At 35.0% G+C, this 15,645-nt stretch overlaps 1 long non-coding RNA gene across 3 annotated transcripts in view; it reads right to left on the reverse strand.

The window, feature by feature from the left end:
* Window positions 1-9,543: 9,543 nt before the first annotated feature.
* Window positions 9,544-15,645, reverse strand: part of LOC118574232 — a 33,136-nt gene continuing 27,034 nt past the window's right edge. For 2 of the 3 annotated variants that reach the window (XR_004943705.1, XR_004943706.1), the window contains exons 2-3: window positions 13,898-14,092; window positions 10,696-11,201 (exon numbers count right to left, since the gene is read on the reverse strand). This is a non-coding gene — a long non-coding RNA (uncharacterized LOC118574232). Of the gene's footprint in view, window positions 10,336-10,695; window positions 11,202-13,897; window positions 14,093-15,645 lie in introns of those variants that run through there. The other variant, XR_004943707.1, reaches the window with a different exon arrangement.

Below are 15,645 nucleotides of genomic sequence, written 5' to 3' on the forward strand. Positions count from 1 at the left end.
AAGTTGCTTGCATCCTTCTCCCGGTTCTCAGGTAATATTATATCCTTCTGAGGTCTTTGATGTGGTTGAAGACTAGATAGTTATAATTTCCTCAGTTATGATAAAAGACAAGTTAGATATAAAAACCTTAGACTCACAAATATAAGATAGGATATCTTCTTTAATATTGTAACTGTAATTCTTGTTTGATGATTGTTTTGTTATATGTAATTGTACTATGTAAAAGTTAAAACCTTCCTTTAAAAAAAAGAAAAGGGGAAGTGCTGTGGATATCGCTCTGTGTAAATAAAGTTCTGATTGGCCAGTGGCCAGGCAGGAAGTATAGGCGGGACAGAGAGAAGAGAATTCTGGGAGGTGGAAGGCTGGGTGGAAAGAGACACTGCCAGCCGCTGCCATGAGAAGCAACGTGTAAAGACACTGGTAAGCCACAAGCCACGTGGCAAAGAATAGACTAACAGAAATGGGTTAATTTAAGATAGAAGAAGCAGATAACAAGAAGCCTGCCACAGCCATACAGTTTCTAAACAATGTAAGTTTCTGTGTGCTTTCTTGGTTGGGTCTGAGAGACTGTGGGACTGGCGGGTGAGAGAGATTTGTCCTGACTGGGCCAGGCAGGAAAACTCTAACTACACTTTCCTCACAGCCTAGTTCCAAGATTCTTTGAATTTGCAACCCACTTCCCATTCCCTCTGATAAGAAGATAAGGCCTCCCATGGGGAGTCAGCAGAGCTTGGTACATTCAGTAGAGGCAGGTCCAAGCCTCTCCCCTCAAGGCTGTGCAAGGTGTCCCACCATAGTTAATGGGCTCCAAAAAGCCAGCTCATGTACCACACATGGATCCTGATCCTATTGCCAGGGGGCCCCTTAAGTAGCTCAAGCTACACAACTGTCTCACTTACACAGAGGGCCTAGTCCAGTCCCATGCAGGCTTCACAAGTGTTGGTCTAAATTTCATGAGTTCCCACTAGTTTGGTTCGGTTGTCTCTGTAGTTTTCCCTATCATGATCTTGATGCCCCATACTCATAGAATTCTTCTTCTCGCTCTTCAACTGGACTCCTGGTGCTAGGCTTGGTGTTTGGCTGTGGATCTCTGCCTCTACTTTCATAAGTTACTGGAGAAAGGCTCTATGATGACAGGCTATTCACCCATCTGATTACTGAGGTAAGCCAGGTTAGGCACCCTCTCCATTATTGCTAGTAGTCTAAGCTGGGCCATCCTTGGGGATTCCTGGGAAATTCCTTAGCACCCAGTTTCTCCATATCCCCATGATGTCTCCCTCTATCATGGTATCTCTTTCATTGCTCTCCCACTCCATCCCTGTTCCAGCTTGACCATCTCATTCCCTTATGTTCTCATCCCTCATCCCCTACCCTCCATTGCCCACTACACATCCCCAGTTTATTCATTGAGATCTCATCTATTTCCCCTTCCCAGGGCAATCCATGCATCCCTCTTTGGATAAGAGATAGTTTCTTAAACAAAGGAAAGGCAGTGATAAAAACTGACAGCAATAGGGCTGGAGAGATGGTTCTATGTGGATGCTCTTCATCCAGTAGACCTAAGTTCAGTACCTAGTATCCATGCTGGGCAGTTCACAACTACCTGAACTCCAGTTTTAAAGGAACTAACTTTTGTTAGTTATCTTTTGTCCTCCACAGGCTCCCACACAGAAGTTACATTCACTCACTGAGACACATATATACCCATAAACCAGAGTGAATGAATTATTTTTTAAAGATAGCAATAAGTAAGTTAACCACATTCAGAAGAAAAGAGCAAAAGGAATTTACCTTTTTAAACAACTTGAGCTGAAGTAACAAAGTGAAGTCTTTTAGCTAAATGGGATTATTTCACTGGAGACTGACTAGATTTGCATTTACATTAAATAAAAATTGAAATTAAGAGTTAATTTATTTTCCACATTGTTAATTTTGTGGGATTTGTTGTTTTCTTTTGCTATGAGCTCAACAAAACCTAAAAACAAGCCTTTTAAAAATTCATTTATGGTTTTATTTTTCTACTCCATCAGTACACTCAAATCTTTCCAAGGACTTCCAACTCTACAACAATGCTCGTCGTAAAGAAGAGTGTATAGTAGGTGAGGATTTTTAAATTTTTCTAAATTGACCTTCATATCATATATTTGGAATGCAAAAACTAGAAGAACATTAAGGAAATTTTAGAAAATAAAGCTACACTCTTATTTATGTTTAGCTACATTACCTCAAACATCTCATCATCAAAACTGAGCAGTATAAGAAAGGTAAAACACTAAGGGAGAAATAAAAAAGACTTTCAGAATCAGTCATCACGGTTTGCTTGAAACTTTGAAACAGGATTGAATCTACATTCCTTTCAGCTTTACTGACCTTATGTAGCTACTAGAGATTATGTGATGCAGAACTGCCCAACATTCTTCTTGAAAACCCTGTAGGAAATTCAATAGACTAAATGTTTATTTGGTGTTTGGTCATGAGTCTAAAGCACACTAACTATAGCTACAGTATATTTTTTTCTACTTATTTCTTTCACCTCTCAGCATAATAGTAAGATCTGAGGCTGTCAAAGCCGTTTTCTAAATGATATTCAATTTTCTATTATTTAATCTTGTTAGGTTTTCTTGTATTCAAAGGCTACTCCCTAATCACCACAGATTATTATCTTGCCCTCCATTTAAAAGATCCTAGGAACACAGCTCCAGGAAACAAATTAATGAGAATTTAGTTCTAAGTCACAGGAGCTCACTATTGACATTTAGATTTAGCATGTAATTTATCGTAAACAAAGAACTGAGCTTGAAATAATCTATAATCAGTGAAAAGTTTATCTTGAGGAGAAGATAAGCACTTTAAGCTTGGGAAAGCATTTTTATCTTTGCTGAAGGGAACAGAAAGGAGCTGTCGTTTTCACTAGGACAAATGGATCAAATAGAGAAATCATAGGAGAAAGAGTATTGCTATAAAAACAGACTCTAGGTACCTTAAATTCTGAGAAGATTAAAATCATATATCTTTTTTGAGATTACAAATCCTCCACTGTGAAGCTACCCAATATTGGGAGCCACAGTATTGCAAATGAGAGCTGGCCCTAGTTGCAGTAGGCAGTAAACAGAAAAATCCCATGTTATTAATTTAAAGGAAATTCTAAAGGAAAAAAATTCAAATAGAAACCTGTTTCAAATCACAGCTCTCCAGGTAAAATACTGATACTGTATAAAAAAAAAAAAAAAAAAAAAAAAAAAAAAAAAAAAAAAAAAAAAAACAAGCATTTGTATTTATTCTATTTATGTGAAATAAGTACCTAAATTCATATTGTAAATGGTGGTTTCCATCTGTCCAGAAATTGACTATTTTAAGACAACATTTAAAAAGAAATATCCTACAATGTGTACAAGTAAATGCTACTGGCAAATAATTATAAATAGATAACTGATAAAACAAAGTGTGTTATAATAGTTTTGTTTCTTAGCAGTATTACCATATCTTCCCACATATATATATATATATATATATATATATATATGTATATATGCACACTTGGGAAATAGGAAAGCAAATACTTGATAAACTGATTCAAAATATATTTTTTATACAAATGTTTGTGTGTGCGTGTGTAATTTTCTCCCTTCTTTTTTTTTTTTCCCAGAGCTGAGGACGGAACCCAGGGCCTTGCACTTGCTAGGCAAGCGCTCTACCACTGAGCTAAATTCCCAACCCCAGTGTGTGTAATTTTCTAACTGTGAGTGAAATCAACCAACTACGACTTATTTTTCAAGTGATTTATGATATCTTAGGGCATTGCTGAAGTGCTCTAAAATGGGGTCAGAGAATTAGACAATGAAACCAAGAAAATTGTATACATATGCATATATTATATACACAATTAATATATAATACTACATATATTTTTTTCAGGAGAAACAGCAGCTAATAAAAATTTCACAATATGTTCTGCATGTTATTCTGCTACTGAATATGAAATTGGAAGTAAAAGTACTTTGAATAATTTGTTCTTTTGAGAAATGGTGAGATACTGTATGTAGATTTAGAGTGAGAAGAGAAAGATTATAAAGTTCAGTGATTAATATGGCCTTTGAACTTCAGCAAAAAAACAGGGTAAACGACCTATAATGTTGTTCAAAGTGTTTCATTGTAAAAGGGTTTTACAATCATATATGTTTTCCTGAATAAATGATACATGTATTTCTTAATTTTTAAATTTTTTACACAATATAATTTTGCCTATTTGTGAAATACAATGTGATACTTTGATGTTTATATACATTGAGTAATGAAAATATTTGATTTTTCAATGTACTTTCCATAAAGAAATGACAAAAATTTAAGGTTGTAGATATGCTCATAATAAAATTATGTGACTTTTAATGAAATTTATTGAATTCTACTTGAAATTATAGACTGTAATTTCCCTTGCATAAAACCTAGGAATGAAATGGCCAGGCTCTACTGTAGATAAATGTGAAAATTTACAAATACCATTGTTACACAAAATTTTTCAACTGAAGCTTCCACCGGGGTACATTCAAACATTACTAGGAACCACTGCAGACACTAAAAAGGCTAATTAATGAGAGGCAATAATTAGATATATCAATTGTGTGGTTTATAAAAGAGGAACCATTACAGTGTTAGTAAAATAAGCAATCCAAAATCAATGGCGCTCTTTTGAAGTAAATATGGAATAGAAATTATGATATCCATGAGAAGCAATAGAAGCTGTTCAAATGTAAACACAGACAAATATACACATGCATAAAAAATATATAGATAAATATATACAAACAAAATATGACATGGCTTGAATTGATTGGTTTTATAGTAACGATGTGGAAATAAACTGATATTTATGATTTGAACAAAATCTCTTAGTACTGTTGTCTTTTTCCCTGAGTCAGAAGTTATTACATTGTAACTTAGCTACTTAAGTTCCTGGAGTAAACCAAAACGTGAAATTCAATACATTAGTGAGCTATTGAAAAACTTTTCAGATTTTAATGAATATTAGTTGAAGCAACTGAATGCCAATATAAAGAAATTTTACAGGTTCATTTCTAGATTGAACTAAGTTTTCTAATCTGAATATAGTAAAAATAGAGAGGCATCCCAGGTTGGACTATCATTGTTTCCACTGTTACACATTAATGGATTAATGCCAGTGAGATAATGCACCCTGAGAAAATACTTAGCTGTTTTGCCCTTTGCTCACTCTTCTGCACCTCTTCTCTGTAGTGAACCGTAATTTTGACTATAACCATTTTTACTGAGTCTTGTTTCAGGAGATTATCACATGCTAGCTAAAGCACATAGTAATAAACAGAAAATAGTAGCATGTTATGAACTAGAAATATTTGGAGCACGTTTTACTTTATTTTACAGTACTGATACCTAAGATAAATTATGTGTGTAACCTACTTAGTTTTTCTGAGTGGTAAGATTTTATTTTAGGCTAAATTACAAATTTTGCCACTAGAGTGTGCTAAAACATTTTGATAGATTATAAAATTATTTCTGAGGTTGATATTGCTATAAGCTACTGTGACCAAAATTTCCTTTTATTGATGAATGGATATTTTAAAGTAGATTTGAGAAAATTAATATAATTGTTTGTTATCTTTCTTATTCTGCATCTTATATTTTTAGAGAACTCTCCTATATGTTATCAGATTGTAAATTAATTAAAAATACCAGCTGTCATAATTATCATTAAGTACAAAAAATAAAGTAGTTGATTTCAAAATTATCTTAAAATAGGCAAAAGAGACAGAAAAGAAAATATACCAAAGATAGACTGTGACAGAGGAGTGTAAGCCAAATAATCATTTCCCCTTCTATACAGGTGAAAAAAAATGTGGATAATTGGTAGCATTGCCCAAATATCAAGGAAAATAAATACAGTGTCAGAAAATGATTGTTATTATATTTCAGTGAAAGGAAAATTATTAAAGTGAAACTTTTGGGAAACTGACAATTTTGGAATTAAGGTAAGCAAGTGTTTAAATTTTTGTTATTTTGGCTTCATTCAGAACATCTATGACATATAGAAGCATAGTCATATTGATTAGATAAATGCACCTGAAGAGTAAAGGACTTTGAGATGAATGGGAAAAAATACAAGAAAAATATGGCTTTTACAAAAGCAATATTCTTTTAAAAAAGCATGTAACCTAAGAAATAAAATCCTGTTACAATTGGCTAAGTTCAAATATAATTCCAAAAAGGAACCCAGGTAATAAATTTTGTAGTTAGAGTTTTCCTGCCTGGCCCAGTCAGGACAAATCTCTCTTACCCGCCAGTCCCACAGTTGCTCAGACCCAACCAAGAAAGCACATAGAAACTTATATTGCTTACAAACTGTATGGCCGTGGCAGGCTTCTTGTTATCTGCTTCTTCTATCTTAAATTAACCCATTTCTGTTAATCTATTCTTTGCCACGTGGCTTGTGGCTTACCAGTGTCTTTACGCGTTGCTTCTCATGGCGGCGGCTGGCGGTGTCTCTCTCCAGCCTTCTACTTCCCCGAATCCTCTTCTCTCTTGTCCCGCCTATACTTCCTGCCTAGCCACTGGCCAAACAGCATTTTATTTGTACAGAGCGATATCCACAGCACTTCCCCTTTTCTTTTTTTTTTTTTTTAAGGAAGGTTTTAACTTTTACATAGTAAAATTACATATAACAAAACAATTATCAAGCAAGAATTATAGTTACATTATTAAAGAAGATATCCTATCTTATATTGGTGAGTCTAAGGTTTTATATCTAACTTATCTTGTATCATAACTGAGGAAATTATAACTATCTAGTCTTCAACCACATCAAAGACCTCAGAAGGATATAATATTACCTGAGAACCGGGAGAAGGATGCAAGCAACTTTCGGGAGTCTTGCAGGGTAGACAGAGACAGCTGGCAGCCTGAACAGTCACCTAATGTTCCTTTGTAAAGTTGGGGCATTTGTCTTCAGCCCACAGGGCTAGAGTCTCTCGATCACTTTTCTCAGTGTCCTGTAGAATGTCTGGCAGATTCCTCTGTGAAGCAGGAACCTGAAGGACCATTTTGTCAAGCAAAGTTCAGTGGTCACTTTTCTATGGGTCCTGCATGTCCACTTGATCAAGCAGTCCAGGCAAGACAAGTTTCTTGCCCAAATGGCTATTTTTGCCAAGGTGAAGATAAATTCCATATGAAGTGTCTTCAATGCTTATCTTCCTCTCTGAAGTAAATTGGTGCTGCCAGGAGCAGATATGTCTCACTGTCCAGAAAGTCTAAATTTTAAAAGTATTTTAAATGCCAGATTCTGTAGACCTTTGAAGTGTTTGAAGAGTACCTGTCTATCTGAAATATCTCTGTGTATACCTAGAAGACTTAACTAATATGGCTATGAGTATGATTATCATAGATGACCAGTTATTAATCTATTTTTAATTATCCATTACAATTTTAAATGAGCTATATAAACATAATACCTTAAACAAGAGTAGAAATATACAACAATATAACAAAATTAACTAAGTTTGTGTCAATAGACTAAAATTTAAACCAATGTAAAACATTTTAAACAAGTTGTTGCTCTTTAGAAGTTCCCTAATCTACCATTTCATCCTATTATATCTATGTCATATTCCCCTTTCTTCTTTAGAAAGAGATCTCATTTATAACCAACCTGCTTTAAAGAAAAATATTGTTTTTTTTCTCTGTCCCACACCAGAGGGCTCTTCTGATTTGGGACACAAGAATCTCTTAACCTTTTCTTTTAGCAATATGTCTGGGTTTAGAGAAGGAGTGAGCCAATTCCATCTCCAAAGCCAGCTTGATAATTTTGGGAAATTGGGCACAGTTTCTCTTACTACTTCCTGCTGGAGGGGGGCTCTGTATCTTATGGGGACACAAAGAAAATTTTAGGATTATGGAGTAGTCCATTAGGGTGAACCTCTGAGCCAGTTGCCTTGAAAGCATTCTGGATGTTGGATCATCTGGGCCATGGTGTCATCGGAGACCTTTCAGGTGGTCTTGGCTGATCAAACCTGATGTACCTTAATCTGGAACAAATCCACAGCCTCTGGCTTTCTGTGGAAACAAAAGCAGAGACTCTTTTCCAAAGCAACATATCCTTATATCCAAATGTTGAAGTCAGGGTACCTTTAAAATTTACATATTTGTTTAACTCAACAGCTTTTACGATCAGATCTTTTTCTGCAGTTAAAAATCCCAAAGACAAGACAAACCAGATTCTCTGTGTAATATCCATCTTTGTAAGATTGAAATGCCACTGTGGCTGCTGACTCCACCTACCTCAGCTTCCCAACATGGCAGTGGTACAGTTTACCGCCAGCTCTGGGTCTAGAGCCATGTGTACCATCAACCATCAGAAGCAGTTCTATCAAAGCAGCGCATAGCCCAGAAATCTTTTTTTTTTTTTTTTTAACTAGCAAAGGCTAAATCCACCACGCAGCAGAGTAAAGTGTCGCTTGTAGATTCCTCATTCCTGCCACACTGCAGGTTAGACGAACACGCCAGGAACCCGCCATAGAAGCTCAAAACAGCAGGCTGCCGCTAACTTGAGAGAGACAATTAGGAAGCTGTTTTTAGCTCTGTCTTAGAATCTTTTTTGTCAGGTTTTAGGTGGAAACTCTTGTCAATACGTTGGGCGCCATTTGTAGTTAGAGTTTTCCTGCCTGGCCCAGTCAGGACAAATCTCTCTTATCCGCCAGTCCCACAGTTGCTCAGACCCAACCAAGAAAGCACATAGAAACTTATATTGCTTACAAACTGTATGGCCGTGGCTGGCTGCTTGTTATCTACCTTTTCTATCTTAAATTAACCCATTTCTGCTTATCTATACTTTGCCACATGGCTTGTGGCTTACCACTGTCTTTACATGTTGCTTCTCATGGCGGCAGCTGGCGGTGTCTCTCTCCAGCCTTCTACTTCCCAGAATTCTCTACTCTCTTGTCCCGCCTATACTTCCTGCCTGGCCACTGGCCAATCAGAACTTTATTTACACAGAGCAATATCCACAGCAAAATTTTATTTTCTGATCAGTCTCTTTGACAACTGGAATGTCTCACAAGATTCAGGAAAAAAAATGAGATTCTAATTCTTAGTTATGAAGCTTTCTTCTAGCTCATCAAAGTTAAAATATGCACAAGGAAAAATTGTGAACACGTACATTTGTAGAAGCGAAGAGAGAGGTAAGCATATTTTCCTAGCCGACTCTGACATCTGGCCAATAGTACCTTTACCAGAATTTTTTACAGGCTGTCTATGTAACATCCTGAACCTTAGATTGAAATGTAGCTTAAGAATTCGCACCATAATGGGGATTATTGATCTACAATATTAAATAAGATAGTGATGCTATAACTAACGATAGAGTTATGTAAAAGAAAATCAAACAACAAACAGGATTTTAAGTTTTAGTTTTTAGTTTTAGAGGAAGCTTAGATTTCTTTTTAAAAAAATCAAAATTGTCTTAAAATAGGCAAAAGGAACAGAAAAAAATATATCTTTAAAATTATTCTTCTCTAAAATATGCCAGATTCTAAAGACCTTATAACAAAATTTACAAAAAAAATTACTTATTTCATGATACCATTTAATTCATTTCATAGCATAAAGAATAAAAATATCTATTACATTTTAAAAGATATCCTTGACAACAAACTTGACAAAGCTATCTGATGAAATCTGAAAGCCAAATTGACTCATGTAAGTTCATACAACAGCACTAAATGTGATTAATGAAATTTATTAGTTATTAAAATAATTATATACATGATAAAGCACAATTTGTTCTAAAATATGAATATTATACAATATCAGTGAATCTATTATGATAAGGATTTATGTAATGTAAATGCTGTAATATTTTTTAAAATAAACTATCAATTTCTGGAAAAAGCATCAGAGTGAATTGGTAGTAGAAGATAACTATTCTATACAACAAAATACAACTGTCCCAGCTATGTTCATGCTTCATTAGAATCCTCTTTCAAGAAAAAAAAGATGCAGGTATATATGTGAACATACATGGCTATAATTCAGTTTTAAATATTTTGGAAATTACAGCATTTGTGTGAAGTATGTAACAGAAATAAAATGAATAAGCATGAGAAATGAGGAAAACATTTATTTTTGGCAAGCAATGTAATTGTTGCAGAGAAATTCAAGTGAAACAGCTGGAAAATAAATATAATAATTTGAAAAAATTACATAATTGTCCTCATACAAATTGTATTGGATAGGATCTGATAAATCTATCTTTTATATGTGATAAAATAAAGCACAAGTGATTGAGTAATTTGCTCCAGTGTACATACACATCTAGAAAGTAAGAGAAACAGAATATAATTTTCATTTGGTTTAAATATTTAGAAAATACATTTAAAACAGACAATATTTTATATATATATTTAATAAGGAAAACACAGTGATAGAATATAACTATAACATAAAATATAAGGATATTTTCTGAAAAAAATTAAACTTTGCTGAAATACTTTTTATACTTAAAATCTGAAAATAAATGTGGAATAAATATTCCATGCCAATGGACAATGACACCAATTTTTAAACGATCAAATTTAAAGTGAATAATTAAGAATAAATGTGAAAAATAATAAATATAAAACTAAAAGCAAAGTGTAATGAAAGAATAGCACCTTAATTATTAAAATATATTTTTAAATATTTCAAGTGAAGCTGTACATTTTGAGATAGGGTTTTGTAAATTCAGGGTTTGTCAGCATTTTTGAGTATTCTACAACATATCTTTAATCTTTAGTACTTTCTTTAATTCATTTTCTTATTTCATATCATTTAATCCTTCAAAAAATCTAAGAAGTATATATTGTGATTATACCAGTCTTCCAGAAAAGGATACTGAGATACAGAACATCTTGCTCATTCACTAGGTTTGGAAAAACACCAAGCGTCTACACAATGGTCTGTGTAGCAACAGAAGTTGCAATTGAACCACTACATTGTATACTCAGAAAGGGAAGCTCACAAACAGGCTAAAGATTAGATAAACAATATTCAATGACAATGACATTTAAAACTGCTGAGAAAGAGTTGGCTACATTTGCAGATGCCCACAGGGGTGCTAGTGAGGCCTTGGAAGTAAACCAATTACCTGCAGCATCTTGTTCATTGAAACAAATTCTCATTAGATTCAAGAGTGACATTTTCTGAAAGAAAAAGATTGTGGAAGAAAATATACATACATATTATATGATTGGCGTTTGAAGCATTTTTCCTAAACACAAAAGGAAGGAAACCAAAAGGTAAAAGATAAAATAAGTGTGACATGTTCCTTTATACCCAATTATTCACCTTTAACTATAAAGTCCAGTTTCATCAAAACCTTATAAAAATAATTAATGATGGCTTTCCATAAAGGTGTTTTTCAACAGATATTAAAAATTTCATGAATACTTAATAAAGCCTAAGTGAAGTATGGTTTATAAAACAGAGTATTATAATGGCTCTAAAAATAAATATACAAATTACAGTAGACTAAATTGAAGTTGCAATTATTTGTTTGAATCTCCAAGCCAGAGCCTAGAGAAAATACGTTTTTCTGTACATTATCAAAATCCTCTGAACATTTTTGTGTTTGTATATGTACGAGTTGTTCATCTGTGTTCATGTGGGTATGTGTAAATGTGTGTATGGATGTCCATTTATATATATATATATATACACATGTGTGTGTGTTTCTGTATGTGTATGTGTGTGTGTTTATGTAGAGTCCAGAGGTTGATTCCAATATCTTTTTAGCTTAGTTTTTTTGTTGTTTCCTTCAATTTTTTTTAAAAAAATTATGATACAATTACATCATTTCCCCTTTCCTTTTCTTCCCATCAAAATTTCCCATAACCCCCTGCTTGCTCTCTTTCAAATTTATGGCCTTTTCCCCCTTGTTGTTACATATACATAAAAATATCTTCATTTAAAAGATACTGCTTCAAAATAAAGGAGACATAAAACATGATTCCTAGAGCACTCCAGCAAGCTGTGGCAGCTCCCAAGGTAGGATGGTACCACACAGTGATCTGCAGAGCCATTGCTGGGGTGCAAATCTTTTTCTTGTTGAACACACATACCTCAGCATACCTTGACTGGAGATAGAAGGATCACTCCATTTTAGTTTGTGAACTATAACGTCTTAAGGGCTCATCAGCATAATGTGTAACTACCCAAAATCAGTTTGAATTTTAAGCTCTGAATATTTAAAATAGACTTCCTCATCTGAATCCCTGTCTTGAAGACCATGTAAATAGACATTCTGTTTTTTTCTTAGTCTGATAAATGTTATTTTGCTATGTCTCCCAACCTACAAATTCACTGAACATTATAAATCAAGATTTCATAATGAAAGGTGAATGCTCATAAGAAAAGGTAAGAAAACAAATTTATACTGTCTGAGTATGATGCTGTGCACTTGGAATCCCAGCATTCAGGAGACTGTGCTGTGAGTTCTAGGTCAGCCTAATCTACATAGTGAGTTCCTGGACAGCCAAGGCTACATAGTAAATTCATGTCATAATAATAATAATAATAATAATAATAATAATAATAATAATAATAAAATGGATAATCTGATATATCTTCTTTTTAATTTTTGTATTAACAATAAAAAACTGGCACATAGATGCATCTATATCCTGCCAGAATAAGATATAATTTTGCATAGTTGGTGAGATTATGAAATACCACTGTTTCTTTTATAATAATATCCTGGCTTTTATAATTTCCTGACAAGAACATAATTTACAAAGTCAAAAGCCAATTAAATTGTTCTGCATTATCACAAGCCTTTTTAAAGTGAAAAGATAATCAACAACAGAAAATTGTATTACATGGTAACCAAATAAGCATCAAATTATATACAAAAATCAATATATAAATAGACAAAACTCACTAAGAGGTCAAAATGTTTAGGTCATCTCTCTTAATACACTGTTCTGATTCATCCATTTTCCTGTAAATTTCATAGTTACTTTTTTCTTTATAGCTGAATAAAAGTCCCCTATGTGTATGGACCACATTTCCCCTACCCATTCATTCACTAAAGGACATCTAAGCTGCTCCATTTCCTCACTGTTGTGAAAGGAGCTACAATGTAAGTGCAAGTGTATGTATATCTGTTATCACAGTGAACTAAACTCAGAGATACAACATCTAATATTCTCTCTAATGGATAGATACTAACCTGTAGAATGTGTATGTGTGTGTGTGTGTGTGTGTGTGTGTGTGTGTGTGTGTGTGTGTGTATGTGTGTGTGTGTGTGTGTGTGTATGTGTGTGTGTATGTGTGTGTGTGTGTGTATGTGTGTGTGTGTGTGTGTGTGTGTGTGTGTGTGTGTGTGTGTGTGAGAGAGAGAGAGAGAGAGAGAGAGAGAGAGAGAGAGAGAGAGAGAGGGCAAATGTGAGGAAAGGCAAATAAACTGGAAAGGAGACCAAGACATGGACAAAATAGATGTTGAGTGTTAGGCCTCAGGAAGTATATATATTCAGAAATGAGCTCAAGCTAGACCATGGAAGTACGTATCCATGTTAGGTAAAAGCCAGCATTCCTCAGGATCTTGATAAAGAGTTTCCCGTCCCCCAAAAGAATCATTTCCCTTCTCATCTGGCAGAAGGGATACATGGCTCTCCATTGATATATACCAATGGTTGCATATCAAAGCCCATGCTGGCTTCCAGGATCCCCCAGTTCCTACTCACAACTACTTCTTATACATTTCAAAGCCCCCATGCTAGCCTCCTGGAACTTCTCACCTCAGATCCTAGCTCTCCTCATACTCCCTGTCTGCCTTCCACTGCAACTCTCACTATTCTCTCTCTTGTTATCTCTACTATCCATGCCCCCACATGCTCACCTCTCTCACAGATAGCCCTGGTCATGTCCAGTCAACTTCTCTTTCTCTCTTCTTTGAACTCCTCCAAATGCTCTGGAAATTTTCTCTCGCTTATCCACAATAAAACATTTTTCCCTCAACCATGAAGTATCCATTTCAGGAGTTGCCTTACTGCACTCTTTCATGTACACTATGGATGAAGGCAAAAAGACACATCTGAAATGAAAGAGGAAAAAGAGACTTGAACAGACATTGGGGCAGGAGGTTTTGGAGGCAAGGGTGTGAGTGATAAGGGAGGGAAGAGAACATACTTAAACACAGTTTTCTCTAAAAGGACACAGGTCACCAGGTGGCAATACTGTTTGGAGAAATCTACTAAGTATAGCCTTACTTGAGTTAGTACATCCCTGTACCTGGCTTTGAGGTTTCAAAGCCTCTTTCCTTTCTCAGTGCTCTCTTTCTTTTTCTGATGAAGTTGATGAAGTGCTTGCCACTAAACATCTAAGTTCTTAGTTTGCTACTGCAGCTAACATGTCCGCCTGCTGCTATGTCTCCCAGACATGATGGACCATTATGCCTCTGGAACTATAAGCCCAGATAAATTCTCCCTTCTATAAATTGCTTCTGGAAAAAATGTTTGATCACAGTAACAGAACAGTAAGTAAGACAATGAAAGGAAACACGTGTAGGTCTGTCAATAATAAATTGAAAAGCTTTTGTGCATCTTAAGTAATAATAAGGTAAGTTAAAAGTCAAACTTTAAACACAATAAAATAACTATAAATTATGTTTAATAAATGGTTACTTGATAAAACATGTTAGGAAATTATTAAGGTTAATAGCAAACAAAAAAACATCAGAAAACTTACAAATATTCCTATTAAAATGAACAAAAGACTTAAATAAATTTTCTCCAGAGTATCCAAATGACAAATATGCACATAAAAACGTGGTACATTTACACAGGGGAGTATTACTCATGGTAAAACAAAACAAAACAAAAAACAATGACATCATGAAATTTGCAAGCGTGGAACTAGAGAAAAATCATCCTGAGAGAGGTAACCCAGACTCAGAAAGACAAACATGCTATGTACTCACTCATAAGTAGCTATTAGATGTAAAGCAAAGTATATATAGCCAGGGTACAATCCACAGTCTCAGAGTAGCTAGGTAACAAGGAATACTCTAAGAGTGACACACGGGTTTCCCTAGGAGGGGAAATAGATGAGATCTCCTGGGCAAACTGGGGATAGGGGGTTGAGGGGAGGGAAAGGGGAGATGGAAACGAGGGATTGGTTTGGTTGAGTCAGGATGGAGAGGGAAAGTATTGAAAGATATATCTTGATAGAGGGTGCCATTTTGGGCTTAGGGAAAAACCTGTACCAGAGAAATTCAAAGGAATACACAGAACCATCGCAGCTAAGACTCCTAGCAATAATGGAGAGGTTGTCTGAACTCGCTTTCTCCTGTAATCAGATTGATGACTATCCTATTATCATCAGAGAGCCTTCATCCAGTAACTAATGGAAGTAGATGCAGATATCCATAGCCAAAAGACAGAAGAGAGCTAAGCTGCAAAGAAAACTTGCAGCCTAGCCAAGCTGCCAAGAGGACTCAGAAAGCCAAGTTGTAAAGAAGAGTCTCAAACAAAGCTGGATAGAAGACTCTCAGATATGACTGCCTGGAAGAAACAGAAAGCAGTTGAGCTGCCTATCAGAGGTTTAGATCCACCAAGGCACCTAGGATGGACACTCTCCGAACCATTG

This window comes from Onychomys torridus, chromosome X (genome assembly GCF_903995425.1).
Source record: "Onychomys torridus chromosome X, mOncTor1.1, whole genome shotgun sequence".
NCBI classification, from domain to species: domain Eukaryota; kingdom Metazoa; phylum Chordata; class Mammalia; order Rodentia; family Cricetidae; genus Onychomys; species Onychomys torridus.